A 17,967-nucleotide genomic window follows, 5' to 3' on the forward strand; every position below is an offset into this window, starting at 1 on the left:
AAATCAAGCATGTTCATGGTGAAGGAAAAAAAATGCAGACATATGTAAAAGACCCCTGGACTCCGGCCTCCCATCCCCACCCGTAAGTGGTAACCCAATTGTGGGAAGCTCCAGCAGGGAAGAGTATGGCTCTCAGCTGGAATTGAGGCTCTTTTGCTTGCTGGCTGTATGACTGTCTCCAGGTTACTTGCCTACTCTGGGCCTCTGTTTCTTCATCTGTAAAATGGGAGGAGACAGAGTATTTTCCTCCATCTCCTAGGAGAATTGTAGGTAGAGAACTTTGCACAGTGCCTAGCACACAATGAGCACTTCACAAATGGTGGCCATTGATCTTGGTTACTGCCAACCTTTTCTAGCAAGGTACCAGCACATAGGTTATTTTGTTTTTTTTGAGATGGAGTCTTGCTCTGCTGCCCAGGCTGGAGTGCAGTGGTGCAGTGGCATGATCTCGGCTCACTGCAATCTCCACCTCCTGGGCTCAAGTGATTCTCCTGCCTCAGCCTCCTGAGTAGTGGGATTACAGGCACCTACCACCAAGCCTGGCTAATTTTTGTATTTTTAGTAGAGACGGGGTTTCACCATCTTGGCCAGGCTGGTCTTGGACTCCTGACCTCGTGATCCCCCCGCCTCAGCCTCCCAAAGTGCTGGGATTACAGGTGTGATTCAGCACACCCAGCCCAGCACATAGGTTTTTAAAAGGATGGACACATGGCATCAAAACCACCTAGGATGCAAGGGCCACAAATAATCTTCCTCCCTCATTTCCTTGTACCCAAGTAAGATACTCAAAATAAGAGAGTTTTACTCTCAGAATACCTAATTTCCCTGCATCTCAAGACACTCAGAAAGAGTTGTTGAAAAATTGTACACAGGCTAGAGATGGTGGCTCATGCCTGCACTTTGGGAGGCTGAAGCAGGATGATTGTTTGAGGCTGGGAGTTCAGGACCATGCTGGGGAACATAGTAAGATCCCCATCTCTACAAAAAAATATTAGAAATTAGCCAGGCATAATACCTATAGTTCTAACTACTCAGGACGCTGACGTGCAAGATTCGCTTGACCCCATGAGATCTGGGTTACAGTGAACCACGACTGTGTCACTGCACTCAAGCTTGGATGACAAAGCAAGATCCTGTCTCGAAAAAGAAACAATAATAATAAAATAAAATCACTTTTTGAAGGTAGCATATATGGCCCAGAACCCAGAATAGGAGAGGAATGAGAGAACAGAGGCTGAGTGACGTCAAAGCTGAGATGACAAGGTGACCGCAATTCCTCATGAGCTTGGGTTCACCCCTTTCCCTCTTGAGGGCCCCAGTTTCCCCCTCTGAGACATGGAACAAGGACAAATAGCTAATCTACCATGTGTTCACTGATGAAAAAACATTTTAAATTTGCATCATCTTTTTTCTTGTAATAAACTTGCATGCCCAGGAGTCAGCGTCCGAGGGAGCAAGTGAGGGAGAGATAGCCATGATGGGAATGCAGGCCGGCTACATTTGGGTGCCAGAGTGATGAACGGGGGCTCGCAGAACCGTGGACAGAGGACCGTGTTGTAGGGCATCGAAGCTCCCTTCTGGAAGCTGGAGGCTGCGTCTAAGGCAAGGAAACGAGTCAGGAAGTCCTGGGCCTGGAGGTAAGTGTTTGTGTAAGAAGCAGGGGCGGGAGCGAGGAGGGGGAGCTGCACTGATTGCACCGAGGAGGCCTGGAAACCTGAGCACATCCTGCAGGCAGTCAGACGGGGTCAACAAATCCAGACTAAATAGTCTGGCAGGCCGGGCTCAGGGCTGTCTGGAAAACGATCCTGGGATGGAAGGAGTAAGTCAGGGAGGGGGCTGGGAGGAGACCGTGGTCAGCAGCACAGAGGTGTATCAGTGGCCACTCGGAGGAGGCTGCCACCCCAAGGAGGAGCTGAATTGTGAATGAGACAGCGTTTCTGTTCTGTTCTGTTTTGTTTCCTCCATTTCACTGTCTACTTCTTGATGAGAGAGGAGGAGGTGGAGAGAGGCTGAAGCTCCTTCAGCCCCGTCACCCTCAGGCCCTCTGCTCACCTGTGCGAGGTTCTCAGCTACACACCTTGCTCTGCTCTTCAGGCCTGGAGCCAGGTCCTCACACTCAAAGGGGTCTCAAGACCGCTATGTGGCCTTGGGCTGGTTAATTGGCCTCTCTGTGCCTTACCAGACCACATAAGCCAAGCAGGGATAAGCCCGTGCATCTGTGTTGATTGAGGCCGGAGCCACACCAGCACCTATGAGCCTTTGTGGAGAAGGAACAAAGGTGGCCCCTCCAGACAGATGCCGCCCCTGGATTCAGATTGGCAAGTCGAGTACCTGGACCAGGTGTTGCTGAACAGTGAACAACACAGCAGTCCTGGGCCGGAGAGTGAAATGAGTAAGGCTGACCTAGTACGTCACTGAGCATCTCCTCTGCCGGTCACTGCCTCTAAACCTCGTATCAGCATGAGGAGATGGGTGTTTTCTCCCTCTTCTTAGGGATGAGGAAATTGAGGCTCAGAGAAGTCAAGTGACTTACCCGAGGTCACCCAGCTGGTAAGTAGCACTGCCAATATTTGAACCCAGGTCTAATCCTAAAGCCTTTCCCAGGACACCTCCTTGCCTTATTACCATGAATGTTAACACCCCCTTTAATGCATTAGGCTTCTGTTTAAACACCTTTGCCAAAAAGTGGCAACAACCCAACTGTCCATCAGTGGATGAATGGTGAAACCAAATGTGGCCTATATATACAATGGAATATTATTGAGCCTTAGAAAGGAGTGGCATTCAGATACGTGCTACAACATGGATGAACCTTGAGGACATAGTGCTAAATGAAATAAGCCAGGCACAAAGATAACTATTGGGTGATTCCACTTAGACAACTGTTTTGCTCGAGGGGGCTGAAAGGTAGGGAGCGATCTTGAGAGGTTTCATGAAGGAGATACTTTGTAAGCCGAATCTCTCAGTATGAGTTTGCTTGTTTATAGTCCAAAGAGGAGAAAGAAAGTCAGGCATCAAGAATAGCATGTCCAGGCCGGGCACAGTGGCTCACGCCTGTAATCCCAGCACTTTGGGAGGCCGAGTCAGGCAGATCACAAGGTCAGGAGTTCGAAACCAGCCTGCCACTATGGTGAAACCCTGTCTCTACCAGAAATACAAAAATTAGCTTGGAATGGCAGTGCACACCTGTACTTCCAGCTCCTCAGGAGACTGAGGCAGGAGAATCACTTGAACCTGGGAGGTGGAGGTTGCAGTGAGCCAAAATCATGTCACTGCACTCCAACCTGGATGACAGAGTGAGATTCTGTCTCAAAAAAAAAGAATAGCATGTCCAAAGGCCCAGAGGCATGAAAGTACATGGGTTTGAGTGAGTTACCTAAAGTAGTTAAACTCATAGAGACAGAAGGTGGGGTGGTGCATACCAGGGGCTGAGAGATAAGAGCTGTGGAAGAGAGGAAAGAGAAGCCCCAGCAGCCGATATAATCAGAATGCTCAACCTAGTCTGGGGAGGCCCTGGAAGGCTGCTCTGAGCCTCTTCCTATGATCACCTTGGATAACCAGGCTGAAGTCTGATCATGTGGAGGGGGCAGAGAACTTCCCAAGCAGAGGAAACAGCATGTGAAAGGTGGCATGGTGGACCAAGGTGTGAATCCCAGAAAGAAAGTCAGTGTGACCAGAGCCAGGGAAGGGGAACCACAGAAAGAAGGCAGGTGGAGGGAGGGGCATTCATTCATTGCCCTGCAGGAGGGACTCTGTTCTACAGCCTGGGGACAAGAGGAAGTCTGGAAGGGGCTCAGCAGGTGGGATGTGATTGAAGGTGTGTGTGAAAAGATCACATGTATTGCTGAGTGTGCAGTGGATTTGGGGAAGCTGTGAGGCAGAAGGGAGATGTGTTAAGAGGCCATTGCAGATATCCCGGTGAGAGATGGTGGTGTTGGCAGTGGGGAGGCAGCAGGAGATAGGAGGGAGAAAATGTCAGATTCAAGAGAGATTTAGGCAGAAAAATCTCCAGCATCTGCTAAATGTGATGGGGACCCTGGGAGAAGAGCAGGCATGGGGTGGGGAGAGAGGAGATGAATCTACAGTCACAGAAATGCTCTTGGCAGCCAGCAATCCCCGCCCTGTTAGTTTATAGATGGGAAGCTGAGCTGCTTAAAAGCAATGTCTTTCCCAAGATAGAACGTTGAGGCCATGACCACACCAGGACAAAATTCAGGTCCCATGTGAGTGACTACGAGGCATAAGCTAGAATCCAGCCAAAACAGAAAACTTCTTTCATTCATTTATTGGTTCATTCATTCAATAAGCATTTTCTGATTGGATAAATATGTCCCAGTTCCTGGCCTCCAGGAGTTTTTGGTGGGGAGACAGACACATCCACCTGCCCTAGTAACCCAGAGTGGGTACATGTCCCAGGACGGGTCACCACAGCTGCAGAAGTACAGAGAAAGGAGCACAAATTGTGCTTAAGAGGGTTGAAAGGTAGGGGAGGATCTCGAGAGACTTCACAAAGGATATGCTTTGTGAGTTGAATCTGTGAGTTTGTTCGTTGTCCGAAGGGGAGAAATAAAATCAGGCATCAGGAATAGCATGTGCAAAGGCCCACGGGCCTGAAAGTACATTGGACATATTCAGGAATCAAAGTCTTGGTTGGAATGGAGTAAGTTTCAGGAAGCAGGAGAGGCCTGAGAGTCCAGGTCAGATTACACGCTATGGAGAGTGGACCTCAGTTCTCAGGAAAGCCTGAGACCAAGCACATACAACCCCAGCAACAGCTCTGTAGGTGATGGCTTTTTGCTGTTGCGGCTGCTGCTGTCGCTGCTGTTAGCTGGAAGCCTCCTTCTGCACAGCAAAATACTAACATCCCCGTAATATGAAAACATGTGATGCTCAATAGTTTTACCCACATGCTAACTGTTAAGTAGCCTTGTTTAACCAAGAGGCAGCGTAGGTTCCTGGGTAACAAGGGTGCTCTGGAGCAAGCCTCCCTAGGTGCAAACCCTAACTCCATGTGACCCTACGTGACTCCCCCCACTCTCTCTTGGTTTCCTCTTCCCTAAAATAGGATTAGTCTGGGACTGGGAAAATCAACATATACAAAGTGCATAGAAGGGTACCCGGCACATAGTAGGTACTCATCAAATATGAGCCACCCTTATTGATTGCATACCCACCTTATAAGAAAGATGTGATTATTATTATCATCTCCATGTTAAAGATGAGTGATCTGAGGCTTTACATAGGATGAACAGGACCAAGGCTTCACAGATAGAAGTTGGAAGTCGGTGGAACCCAGGTCCTGAACTCTTCACTGCTCTGCTACATTACACCTGATCTCAACCTCAAGGTCAAGGCTACACATGGTGATTCCAGACCGGAGAATCCGGTTTCAAGCTGGAAATGATCTAATCACTTCCACCAAAGCGAGGCTGTCATTGAGAGGCACATCAAGGGAGGCCAGCTGTGTGTGTGAACCATGGCAGTTATCCTTCTGAGCTGGGCACTGCTGTGTCAGAAACACAAGATCTGGAGACCCACAGCCATAGGTTTGAGTCCTAGCTCCTGACTGGGGGACCTTGGCCAAGGCACTGATGATCCAAATCCTCGGCTGACCCATCTATGCAGAGACATATTTGGCTAGCTCAAGTCAAAGGAATCATCCAGCACTGCTGTGACCTTTTAACTAATCAGAGTCTGTGAAGCTAGCCCAGAAAAAGAAAGTGCTATCTCCCTGAGCCTCCTCTGATGCTCTCCGTGGACACCTAACCTCTCTGAGACTCAGTATACTCACCTAATAAATATGCAGAATACAAACAAGAGGTTGTTTGACTGCTTTCAGAGTTACTGTGCGTGCAAAGACTGCGGCTTTGGAGGTCAGAATTCCTGATGTTGATTCCCAGATCTGTTCTTCCCAGCAGATGGCTTTGGGTAAGTCTGAGGCTCAGAGCCCTCCTCTGTAATACAGAAACAGGAATTGCAATTTTGCAGGCTCATTTAAAGATGTAACAGTAACATGCACTTAGGATCTGGCATATAGTAGGCATGCAGTTAGTAGTAATTAATGATAATGACACTGACAAGGGCTAGAGTGTCTTCTTTTTTTTAGACAGAGTCTTACTCTGTTGCCCAGGCTGGAGTGCAGTGGCACAATCTCAGCTCCCTGCCACCTCCATCTACCAAGTTCAAGAGATTCTCCTGCCTCAGCCTCCCAAGTAGCTGGGATTACAGGTGCCCACCACCATGCCTGGCTAGTTTTTGTATTTGTAGTAAAGATGGGATTTTGCCATGTTGGCCAAGCTGGTCATAAACTTCAGACCTCATGTGATCTGCCCACCTTGGTCTCCCAAAGTGCTGGGATTGCAAGTGTGAGCCATGCACATGGCAGACATTGCTAATCAATCACAGGATTCTTTATTTCAAAGCCCTGGGGCCTCCAGGCAGACATGAGCAATTGACAAGAGGTAGCACCAAGATGATGAGTTAATGGGTCCTCACTCCCGAGTGTCATTAACTACAGGCTTTAGATAAATGGGCTCCAGAAGCTTATCTTCATGTGCCCAGCCACTAGGGTGTCTTCTTTAGGTCAGGCAGGGTGCTGGCGTTATGCATTCTGAGCTTGTAGCATAACTAAGATAATTCACATGAAGGGGCTTTCTATAAACTGCAAAGTACAGTGCACACATACATGACCCCAGCAGAGGGGTCATCAGATATCCCCAGGGGCCTCCTTAGGAACAGAGACCCCGTACAAGGAGGCCTCAGAGTAACCACAGGAGGCTGGGTGCATACCTCCCATCTTAAAAGTTTCCATGTATTATAATTTGAGACATTCACAACTCAGCAAAGGCATCTGAGGCTGATGACAGAGCCCCAGCCCAACCACTCCAGCAAGGTAGAGACGAAGCACCGTTGAGTTCTTTTCAAGTTCCAATGGCACGTAATGATGTCCTTTTCCTCCACTCAGAAACCACACATGGAATTCATGGCACCAGTATCACACCAGAGCAGGCTGGGTTTATTCACCAGAAACAATGAGACGTGAAGAAAGCCAGGGCAGGAGAGCCACAGAAGGCTTTAACAAGCTTCTAGGTGGGGTGTTTATTCCCCCCTCCCTTTCCACTTTATTGAATCTGGTCCTTGCTGATTTGGTTACAGCCTGTGATTTCAGTTTATGATTCAATAACCCATTTGAAAGCTTGTAAATAGCACGGTTCTGCTATCTGCTCCCTCCTCCCCAAGGGGGCTGCCACTGAGGAAAGAGTGGGAGCTTGGTCCTTCTCACAGCTGGTCTCAGAGGGACATTCTGAGGATTGGGTCTCTGAGCATTCGCTAATTGGTCTGAGGATCTTTTATCTTTGACCCTGCGTATCTGTGCAATTGATCACTGGGGTATCATTTTGTGATTTGGAAATGATCTCAATGAGTTTGTGGTTTGGGTTTCCTGGGCTCTGGGCTCTGTTCCCTGGAGGCCACAGGGTGGGGCACGAAAAGCAAGATCCCAGAAAGCTCCGGGGGTGTTTCTCTGTACATCTGATCAGTTCTCTCCACTTCTGAGATTCCACACTTGACAAATATTTTTTCAGCACCTAGTATTTGCCAGGCTCTGTGCCCAGAGGAAGAGATGCTTAAGTAAATGACATTGTCATGCCCTTGAGAGCCACCATGTCTGATGGCCAAGGCATCCATGAAGACAAGCTTCTGGAGCCCATTTATCTAAAGCCTGTAGTTATAATGACACTTTTGAGTGAGGAGGACCCATTAAGGCATCATCTTGGTGCTGCCTCTTGTCAATTGCTCATATCTGCCTGGAGGCCCCAGGGTGTTGAAATAAAGAATCCTATGATTGATTAGCAATGTCTGGCATGTGCATGGCTAGAAGAGTCTAGCCTGTGTGCCAATTATCTGCCACCCTGCTAGAGCAAATGCCACTTACTAGATGTGGGCCTGGCCAGTCAATAGGGATAAAGAGAGCCATAAACAGTAAGAATCTCTCCAATCCTGATCTGCACCTGAGCAATACACCTCAGAGGAAGGAGGGATTTTTTCTCCTAGGAGGATATAGAAGGCTTCCCCCTAGGGCTGAAGAGGGAGCTGAGCTTGATGGATAAGTAAGAGTTCAACACTGACATGTGGAGCCTAATGACATATATTGAGCACCTACTGTATTCCATCTATTTTCCAGGTGGAGAAGATGGCCAGGAGGTCCCTCCAGGCAGCCAGATCAGTCAAAGCAAAGCTGTAAGGGACATCACCAAAGGAGGTCTTCAACACAGCATGACAAGGGTAAGCAGAGAAAGGAGGGTGAGGAGAACGGAGTTGTCGGGGGGTAGCTTATGAAGGTTCTGGGGTTTGGACTTGGACTTTCCTCCACAGACCCTGTGAGCAATGGGGACCTTGTACTTGAGAATAATTTCCCTGGCTCCTTGCAGAGGGACACCAGCAAGGAGGCAGCTGCAGGGCTGAGGAATCTTCTCCCTGATTGTTCTCGGCCGGGAGAACCGAGCTCCTGCAGCCGTGAGGACACGCTGCTATTTTAAGCAACCTGCCAACAGCCTGCCTGCCTCCCCCGCTGCTGCCTTGACATGCTGCTCCTGACAGCAAGCCCGGTGTCACCCCAGCAGACAGCGCTGGGCGGCTGGATGCAGACACACTCCCAGGCAGGTGACAGCTGTGGGCACCCTGAGCTCCTGTCCCACCCTTGGCATCCAGCCTCCTTGACACGCCAGCCTCCAGGAAGCAGAAGGGGACCCCACCATCCCTCACAGCTTAGGCACTGGGCAGGCAGATTGGGTCCCCTGTCTGGTATTGCCTCCACATGCAACCGTGGTAAGATGTCCCTCTTCTCAGAGCCACAGTTACTCGTCTGTAAAATGGGTATGATGTAATAACGCAGCCTACCTCACAGGGTGGCTGAGCTCTCTTCGTGAGATCAAATATGTAAAGCGATTTGCATATAGTGGACACCTGATGAAAGTGAGAACATCTACACTAACCACTGAACCCCACGATCACCCTCCTCCCCTTGTCCTGCTTTTTTTCTCAACACCTGACATCATATGAAATATGTGTTGGACCCAGACAGCGAGGACTTTGAATCCCCGGCATCTCCAACAGCACCTGGCACATACTAGGTGCTCAGTAAGAGTTACTAAGTTAGGGGGATGATCCTCATAAAATTGGTCAAGTTCTCTCTGCCTCAGTTTCTCATCTCGAAACTGAGATCAAACAGATGAGCATTCACTCATTCATTCATTCAGGCAGTCATGAGTCACTGAGTCTCTACTACAGGCCAAATACCATGTGAGGCTCCAAGAATGCAGCACTGTGCAACGCCCACAGAACCTCTGCTTGGAGCCTCCAGACTGGACCCGGATTCTCTGGTTAAGGATTGCATTCTTAATTTTAAAAGTGGACCAAATAATGGACTATTTGACCTCCAAACAGGCCAATTTTTACCTGGTCTCATTGACTTCTATAAAACAAGAGTCTGCTTTATTTCTGTTGCTGACCACCACCAGATTGTGGTCAACCAGTCCAAGTGCAGCCAAGGCAGCTTTTGGTGGTATCATTCCCGGAGACACCTGTGTCCACCCAGCCTGTTGGCAGGAGGGCGTCAACTGTACCGGCAGCTTCCAGAACATGAAATTCAGTGCCTGGGATCAGACTATAACCTGACAACTCAGGTTGACCCAGAAAGAGCAAGAAAGAGAGATGTGAAACTCTGCCCACAGGGTGGGAATGAGTGAGCATGACTCTTCTCAAACACGTCTGGACCTTCAGAGGCTGGTTAGCCCCGGACCAAATACCACCCTAATCCTGCCCAAGTATATTTCTCAAAGTCGACTAAAGTCTAACATCTCAAATAGATCATCTAGCTCCAAAATTTAAACTTCTGCATTACCATTTAGTTTTACCTAGGGTGGTTCGGGAACAGCCTGGGTTCAAATCCTGACACTACCCGTAACCAGCTGTGTGGCCTCAGGCAAATTACCTTACCTCTCTCTTCCTGGTTTTTTTCCTTCTTCTGTGAAACAGGGATAATAATAGTACCTACTTTACTGGGTTATTAGGAGGACAAAATGAGTCAGTATATGTAAAGCTCGTAGACGTACCTGGTCCCGTAGACTCTAGTTAAGAATTTGCCATTTCGTTTTTTATTATCATTTGATACATTGGCTTCTCATGTTGTTTAACAAGGAGCCCCATCTGGAGACCAGAGGGTACATATCATCTTGCAAAACTGGTATTTCCTTGGGGCGGGGGGGGAGATTTCACGATCCCTGAAATGGATTGCACTACAGTCTTCTTCTTGGGACCTAACTCTTTCCTCTCCTCTAGCATAATAGACATCTACAAGGTTTCCCTGGAGTTACGGCGGGCAACGCTCACATCCCCACCCATTGACGCTGGATTTGGCCATGTGGTTTGTTTGGCCAGTGAGCTATTAGCAGATACGATGCAGACAGAAGCTGGAAATGCACTTGCCCTTCTGCCATCAGGTAGCTCTTCCCCTCCAGCCCAGACCACAGAATGAGACATGTGGAACAGACGTGACCCACACCTGCAGCCTGCAGCCAAGCCCCACTGAACACAGCTGAGATCAGCACAAGACTGACCCACCTGCAGACCCCTGAACGAGAAAATAAAGGTGTGTTATCACTGGTTGCTGAAATGCCGAGGCTATTTGTTATGTGGTATTATCATGGTAACAGCTAACTGACATGTCCACCAATGCATTGCCATCAAGGGGTTCTCGTGATGATTAGAAGACATTATACATGCAACGTGTTAGATACACTGCTGGGCACATAGTGAGCCTTCAGCTAGCCTTAACTACTGGAAAGTAGTTATTATTATTATTAATATCCTTATTATTATTCTCATCATCATTATCACACCCCCTCCTCACAGCTGAGCCAAGATTTTCCCCTCCTAACTTGAGGTCAAGTGCCCTCCAAGGACCAGGCACACATCCTCACCTGCTTTCCACCCTGCCTCTCCTTGATGTTCTGAAGAAATGAGAAAGAAGTGTTAAATTTGTTCTTGGCTACTTTTCCTTGCAACTCCCAGAGGCCCTGCTTACAAACTGAATCAGTTATCAGCTAGTTAGGCTGGCGGTCCCCGGAGGTGCCGCTTGAATACAGATAGGGACCCATGCATTATTCAGTGCGAAGACGGGGAGAAATGAGCAATGCGTCCAAAGCCAGAACAGCAGTGGCAGTAAGGGAATAATTAGCGAGCTGTCACTTGTCCCTGTCACTGTTTCCTCCCTTAACACATGAGGGAAAATAAAAAAATATTTTTTTTTTTTTTGTAAAAAAAAAAAAAAAGGAAGAAGAAAAAAGTCAGGGAAGATCATCTTGCTTCTCAAGGCAGCTGGTAGGTTAAAATGAGACACTAAAGAAGCTCGAAGCCAGGGCTCTGGTTCAGCCCACAAAAGCCACGGCCTGAGGACGCCCCCCTCTCCCATCAATATTGTATCGAACTCCCCTTCCTGCCTGATGATTCATGAGTGCAGTCCCAGCCTTCCATTCAGATTTTCTGCACGTTTCCATAGCATTGGGAATTAATTTCTTCCCCCTGAGGAGGAGGTAGGGCCTGGGAGGGGCAAGGAAGGAGTAAATGTGAGGGACACAGCCACCAGGTCTGCAAAGGTTGGAGGTGACCTTCCAGGAGGAAACTGGGATGAAGTTGACAAGAGCTGCGCTTGGCTCGTTTGGGGACCGTGCAATTTGATTATTCATGAGTTTACGCACACAGAAAGAAATCATTTTGTTCCGTGACTCCTCATCGTTTCTTGTGGAAGCTATTTTTATTTATCTATTAATGTCTTGTTAGAATTTGTGTGTGTGTGTCGGGGGGGAGGGTATGTGCTGGTTTGTCACTTGGGAGGTTGAGCCAGATGTGTGAAGGTCTGGGATGTGCTGAAGGTGAGGCCAGATTTCTCAAAGGCGTCCCCTCCCTTGGGAAAAAATAACAAAGACGGAGTGGGGGCCTGGTGTGGGAAAGCCTTAGGAATCTTTGCTTGTTTGATTCATGCCTCTGCCTCCCATTGGAAATGAGCAGGTTACCTTTGGGTAGGACAGTTGCTTTTGGCGGTTCCGAGTGCTGTGAAACTCAACTCGGTGGGATGGGGAAAAGAAAGCATTGCAGACAAAGAGTCAGAAAGAGGTCGCAGGAGGAAGCAGGGCTTGTTGCAAAGGAGCACGAAGCTAGATGGCACTGAGGAGGGGTCTCCAGAATCCGGGCCCAAATGGGAGGCAAGGTTATCCTTGTCTGATTCCCAACTGTTAAACAAATCACCCCTCTTTATAAAAATAACTCAGCTTCCTTACTGCACAATGTAGGTCACTTAGGGATATATTTCCCTCTGAAAACTCAGAGATAATGAGGATACTTTCATAAAGCCACCAGCCAAGACTTCGCAAGTCCGTGGCAAACATACCACTACCCCTTTACCCATTGCCCAAGCAGACATTGCTAGTCAATTTCAGAACACTCAACTCCCATACAGCCACCTAAGTCTCCCAGGCAACCACTAGCCTACAGTCAGAGTTGCCACTGGAATTGTAGCAAGGAGGACTCTTAAACTCCTGGCTATGGGAGTGTCAGAGGGCGAATTCTTAAGGGGGGAAGTCATCATGGCAAAACTTACGGAGTCAAACTGTACAGTGAAAATAACATGACTTCTGGATTAGAGAAGCAAAGATTGTGGACCCCAGTGGGCATCTCAGTGGCTGCATGACCTCAGGGAAATATCTCCATGGGTGAGGCCTCAGTTTTGACATCTAGGAAATGGGTCTAATAATACTAACTCATTGGCCAGCTAAGAGGATCCAGTGAAATGCAGCAAACACACACAGAGCTGTATGCCACATGAAGCCCCTCAACCTACCTCCGTTTCAGCCTCTCGACCCTCTTCATACTTGTTGCTCCTTTAGCCTGGAATCTCCCGTGGCTAATACCTACCCAGGCCAAATGCTGCCTCCTCCTTGGAGCCTTCAGAGGCTCACCTCTCAATTTCCTGCAGGGTAAATTACTCTCCTCCCAGGCCTCCTCTCTTCCCTGTTTTCACATTTGCTACATATGTTCAGGAACAAATGGCCAGTGAAATTCGCTGTGTCCTCCTCACTAGTTTACAAATACAGGGGATAGGTAACTTCTTTGTCTCCAGCAGCCAGCACAGAGGTTGGCACATAGAAGGGCATCCAGTAAAGGTTTGTCAAATGAATAAATGAATTGCTGTGTGTCTCCAGGCAAATCAGGTCCCTCTCTGGGCCTGATGCCTGGCATTCAGCCCAAGCTTAAACTTAGAGGTGACCAGGCTTTGTTTAGGAGGATTACAGATGGGCACAAGTTGGGGGATGTCACCCTTCAGCCTCCTCCTTGGCTCTGTTACCAGCTCCCCGGCTTACAAAGCCCATACTGAGAGGGGAAAACAGAGTCAAGGTGATGCCGGAGAATGGTCTTTTTCTGCAGTTATCAACCCAGGGAGGTCCAGGATCTGCAGTCAGGAGGCAAAGGCAGGCAAGGCAGAATGGAACTCCTGAGGCTGATGATTCCAGATAACAGCCCTCAAGTCATGTCATAGCATCTGGATCGGAAGCTCTCCAAAACTTACGTTGAAATTTGATCCCAAGGGTGGGAGGTGAGCCTGATGGGAGGCGTTTGTGTCCTCACAGTGTTGAGTGACTTCTCTATTTGTTTCCCAGAGATCTGATTTTTTTTTAAAAAAAGTCTGTTACCTCCCCTCACTCTCTGTGTTGGTCCCTCTCTTACCAAGCTCGCCAGTATCCCTTCCCCTTCTGCTATGACTAGAAGCTTCCTGAGGCCCTCACCAGCAACAGATTCTAGTGCCATGCTTCTTGTGCAGCCTGCGGAAGCATGAGCCAAATAAACCTATTTTCTTTATAAATTATGCAGCCTCAAATATATATGTTGTGTGTGTGTGTATATATATATATATATACAAAGTGTATATATATATATAATGTGTATATATGTATATAATGTGTGTGTGTATATATATATATTTATATAATTTTATTTATTTATTTTTGAGATGGAGTCTAGCTCTGTCACCAGGCTGGAGTACAGTGGCACAACCTCAGCTCACTGCAACCTCCATCTCCCGGGTTCAAACAATTCTCCTGTCTCAGCCTCCTAAGTAGCTGGAACTATAGGCACACACCAACTTGCCTGGCTAATTTTTGTATTTTTAGTAGAGACAGCATTTTGCCATGTTGGCCAGGATGCTCTTGAACTTCTGCTCTCAGGTGATCGGCCCGTCTTGGCCTCCCAGAGTGCTGGGATTACAGGCGTGAGCCAGATATTTCTTTATAGCAACATGAGACAGACTAAGACATCATGTATAGTCTGAAATATGTCTATCCCCCAGACATAGCAAGTCTTACCTCTAGAACCTGAAAGTGTTATTTTATAAATAAAAAGTTCTCTGAGATGTGATTAAGCTAAAAGTTCTCTGAGATGTGATGGGGAGATTATCCTGGACGATCCAAGTGTGCCCTAAATATAATCACAAGTGTCCCGATAAGAGAAGGACAGTGGAAGACCACATGCAGAGAAGGCCACGTGACCACAGAGGCAGAGATTGGAATGGTGCAGCCACAAGCCAAAGAATGTCTGCAACCCCCAGAAGCTGGAAAAGACAAGAATAGATTCTCACTGCTGGAGGGAGGGCAGTCCTATCGATATCTTGATTTCCACCCCATGGCACTAACTTCAGACTTCTGGCCGCCAGAACCGAGGAAGAATACATAGCTACTGGTTTTAGCCACCAAGTTAGTGGTAAGTTTCTATAGCCTGTAATTAACACAGGCTGAAAATAGACTGATGATGGAGGAAAAATGGGGCGGGGAGGAGGACCTTGGCTTGTCTAGAGACTAGCCTCTTCTTCCCTGGATGTAAGCACCCACTGGATCAATGTCATAACACCACAGGTGGCATTGTCCCTTCCACATCCCCATGTCCCTCAGTGGAGAGGGCGGCAACACGAACATTAGGAGCACAAGTTAAGAACTACTCAGAAGTCAGGTTTTCTGGGTTCAAATCCTGGCTTTGCCTCTTTCTTTCTTTCTTTCTTTCTTTCTTTCTTTCTTTCTTTCTTTCTTCTTTTTTTTTTTTTGAGACAGAGTCTTGCACTGTGCCTGGGGTAGAGTTCAATGCATGATCTCGGCTCACCGCAACCTCTGCCTCCCAGGTTCAAGCAATTCTCCTGCCTCAGCCTCCCAAGTAGCTGCAATTACAGGCACCCACCACCATGCCCAGCTAATTTTTATATTTTTAGTAGAGATGGGGTTTCACTGTGTTGGCCAGGCTAGTCTTGAATGCCTGACCTCGTGATCCACCTACCTCAGCCTCCCAAAGTGCTGGGATTACAGGCGTGGGCCACCATGCTCAGCTGCCACTTTCTAATTGCATGATTGTGAACAGGTCATTTAACCTCAGTTTCCTCATCTGTAAAATGTGGATAATAAAGTGCAACTATCTCATATAAATGACCCTTGTATGAGGAGGTGACTGGCACCTACTAGGGGCTTGGTGAAATGCTAACTATTGTTACTACTAATGATTACTTATTGCACATCCATTTATTTAGCAAGTACTAGGTGCCAGGGATTCAACTAGGTCCTGGGGAAATAACTGTGAATAGAAATTTAGAGAAAGGGACAGGGGCAGAGACCGCATCCTTGGAGATAACCCCTTTTCTGCCCCCATATGGCATTTTGCACTTGTCTTTGTTTGCCTTGGATTCTGCCCCAAATGGTGTCTTGTTTGATATTTCCACCAGGGTGGTTTGCCTACAAGGGGAATTTAGAGTCCTGGACTGGGAGACTCATTTGTTTTCCTCAGTCTTTTATTAGTTTATTTAATCTGGACAATTGTCCAATGAGTTGAGCTTTGCCATGTCTCTAAAATCTGTGACCTCCATCCTCATGACATCTACCAGGTAGATATTTTTATTCTCATTTTGGAAATGGGAAAAGAGAGGTTTCAAAGGCATAGAATGCTTTCACCAGGGTAGAGGGGTGCCACTCGGATCCATCACAGTGTCATTAAATGTATCTGGGACCTTGAGCAGAGGACCTCATCTCTCCAAGTCTTGGCTTTCCCATCTGTAAAATGGGGAGATTGATAAAGCTGGGGCAACCCTGCCAGGTCATTTCCTCCCTCTAGTCTGCCTGTCCTGAGGCCGAACAGTCTAAGTGAGGGTACAAGACCTGCTGGTCATCCCTCCTGCCACATTCAGTGCCCCTGGGGACATTGGAAGGTCCTGAACTTGGGGAGGACCCATCCCATATATACTTTAGAGATGACTTCCTGAGAGTTGGTTTGAATGAAAGTTCTCTAGTTAACATAATGTTACATTTTATAAACAGTTGGTTAAACATTTCTTCATTTTAACTTTGCACTTGTCTTAAAATTTTGTAGCTAATGAATTTCGCAGGGGGAGTGGTCTCAGATATTTTTGGAAATCTTTAAAAAGCTGTAGGCAAGAGGTTATAGATTAGAGAAAATCTCTGCCCTGTCTCTTTCCTCGTATCACTCTCTGGCTCTTCTTCCTTCCTCTTTCTGTCATTGCCACCTTTTATTTGTGTCTCCCTGTCTCCCTATTTCTCTCTGTCTCGCTATTTCTCTCTCACACACATTCTGTCTCTCTCTTTCACAGTCTCTCTCGCGTGCTCTCTCTCTCTCTCACATGTGCTTGCATGCACCCCCAAGACTTCAAGGTTGAATGGTGAAGATGCCTTTCCTACCCCCTCCCTCCCACCATCTCTTCTCAGAACCTTCTCCCTCTTTCAGGCCACTCCTCCCTCCTGGGACACACATGCATCGGAATCACATTTTCTCCACTGTCTTCCCCTTGCCCTTCTAGCCACTGGGCTCCATGAAGAAGAGAATTTCCCTCAAGTACCAGGGTCTGCTTAGGAATCAGTATGTGGCCAAAACAAATCTCAAAAGGGAGCCACCAGATTATGTAGCAAGAGAGGGAGGGCGGGACAGAGCAAGCAGGAGCCCGGATGATGAAGGAAGCAGCAAGGTTGCTGGCAGCTGATAAGTCAAGAAGTTGGCTATTAACTGGCAGAGCCTTGGCACAGAAGACCCAGCAACCAGGGCTCAGTGCATATAGCCTGGCCCTCTCCATGGAGCCTGAGATGGCTCCAGAAGTGGCTGATTCTCCCACAGGGCATTAGTCCTGGGGCCACCACCCGCCCCGCTCAACTGGCATTTCCCAAGAGCATCCTCTGTGCCTGGCCTTTTGTGGAGAGCTGTGCTTCCCAGAGTGTGGCACAATTCCATGTGGCCTTATGACTCACTTAATCCTTCAAAACCTTTTTGTAATAGACTTCTTTACTGAGGTGTAACTTAAATGTGATAAAGTATACCAATATGAAGTGAACAACTCAATTTAGGTTTGCATATGCGTACCTACCAGCCAGGCCAAGATGACACCCATTTCCAGGTCCCCAGGTGGCTTCCTCATTCCTTCCCTGTTCAAACCTGTCCCACTGTAACAACTCTCCTGACTCCTACCACTTCTATTCCATTTTTGAACCTCATATAAATAGATTTATCTAGTATATACTTCTTGGTATCAAACTTTCACTTAATGTTGTATCTTTGTTATATTGTTGCATATATCAGTGGTTTGCATGTGTGCTTGTTTTAATTGCTGGGTAGTATTTCATTGCATGCATATATCATAATCTATTTATCCATCGCACTACTGATGGACATTTGAGTTGTCCAAATAAAGAGCTGGTATGAAATTTTATCTTGTGTCTTTTGATGGTTACAAGCATTTTTTTTTCTACAGTTTATATATCCAGAACTGGAATTGCTGGGCTAAAGCATGTAAGCATATAGCATAAATGTATGTTTAGCTCTGGTAGTGGTGCCATATGTTTTTTTGGAATATATATATATATATATATATATATATAT

At 47.4% G+C, this 17,967-nt stretch overlaps 1 long non-coding RNA gene across 1 annotated transcript; it reads left to right on the forward strand.

Annotated features, from left to right (window-relative positions):
* Positions 1 to 1,443: 1,443 nt before the first annotated feature.
* LOC118152027 (uncharacterized) lies at positions 1,444 to 10,662 on the forward strand. Its single transcript, XR_004740387.3, has 4 exons — positions 1,444 to 1,637; positions 5,840 to 5,928; positions 8,183 to 8,283; positions 10,339 to 10,662. It is a non-coding gene; the product is annotated as an uncharacterized LOC118152027 (long non-coding RNA).
* The last annotated feature ends 7,305 nt before the right edge of the window (positions 10,663 to 17,967 follow it).

This window comes from Callithrix jacchus, chromosome 1 (genome assembly GCF_049354715.1).
Source record: "Callithrix jacchus isolate 240 chromosome 1, calJac240_pri, whole genome shotgun sequence".
Classification (NCBI taxonomy): domain Eukaryota; kingdom Metazoa; phylum Chordata; class Mammalia; order Primates; family Cebidae; genus Callithrix; species Callithrix jacchus.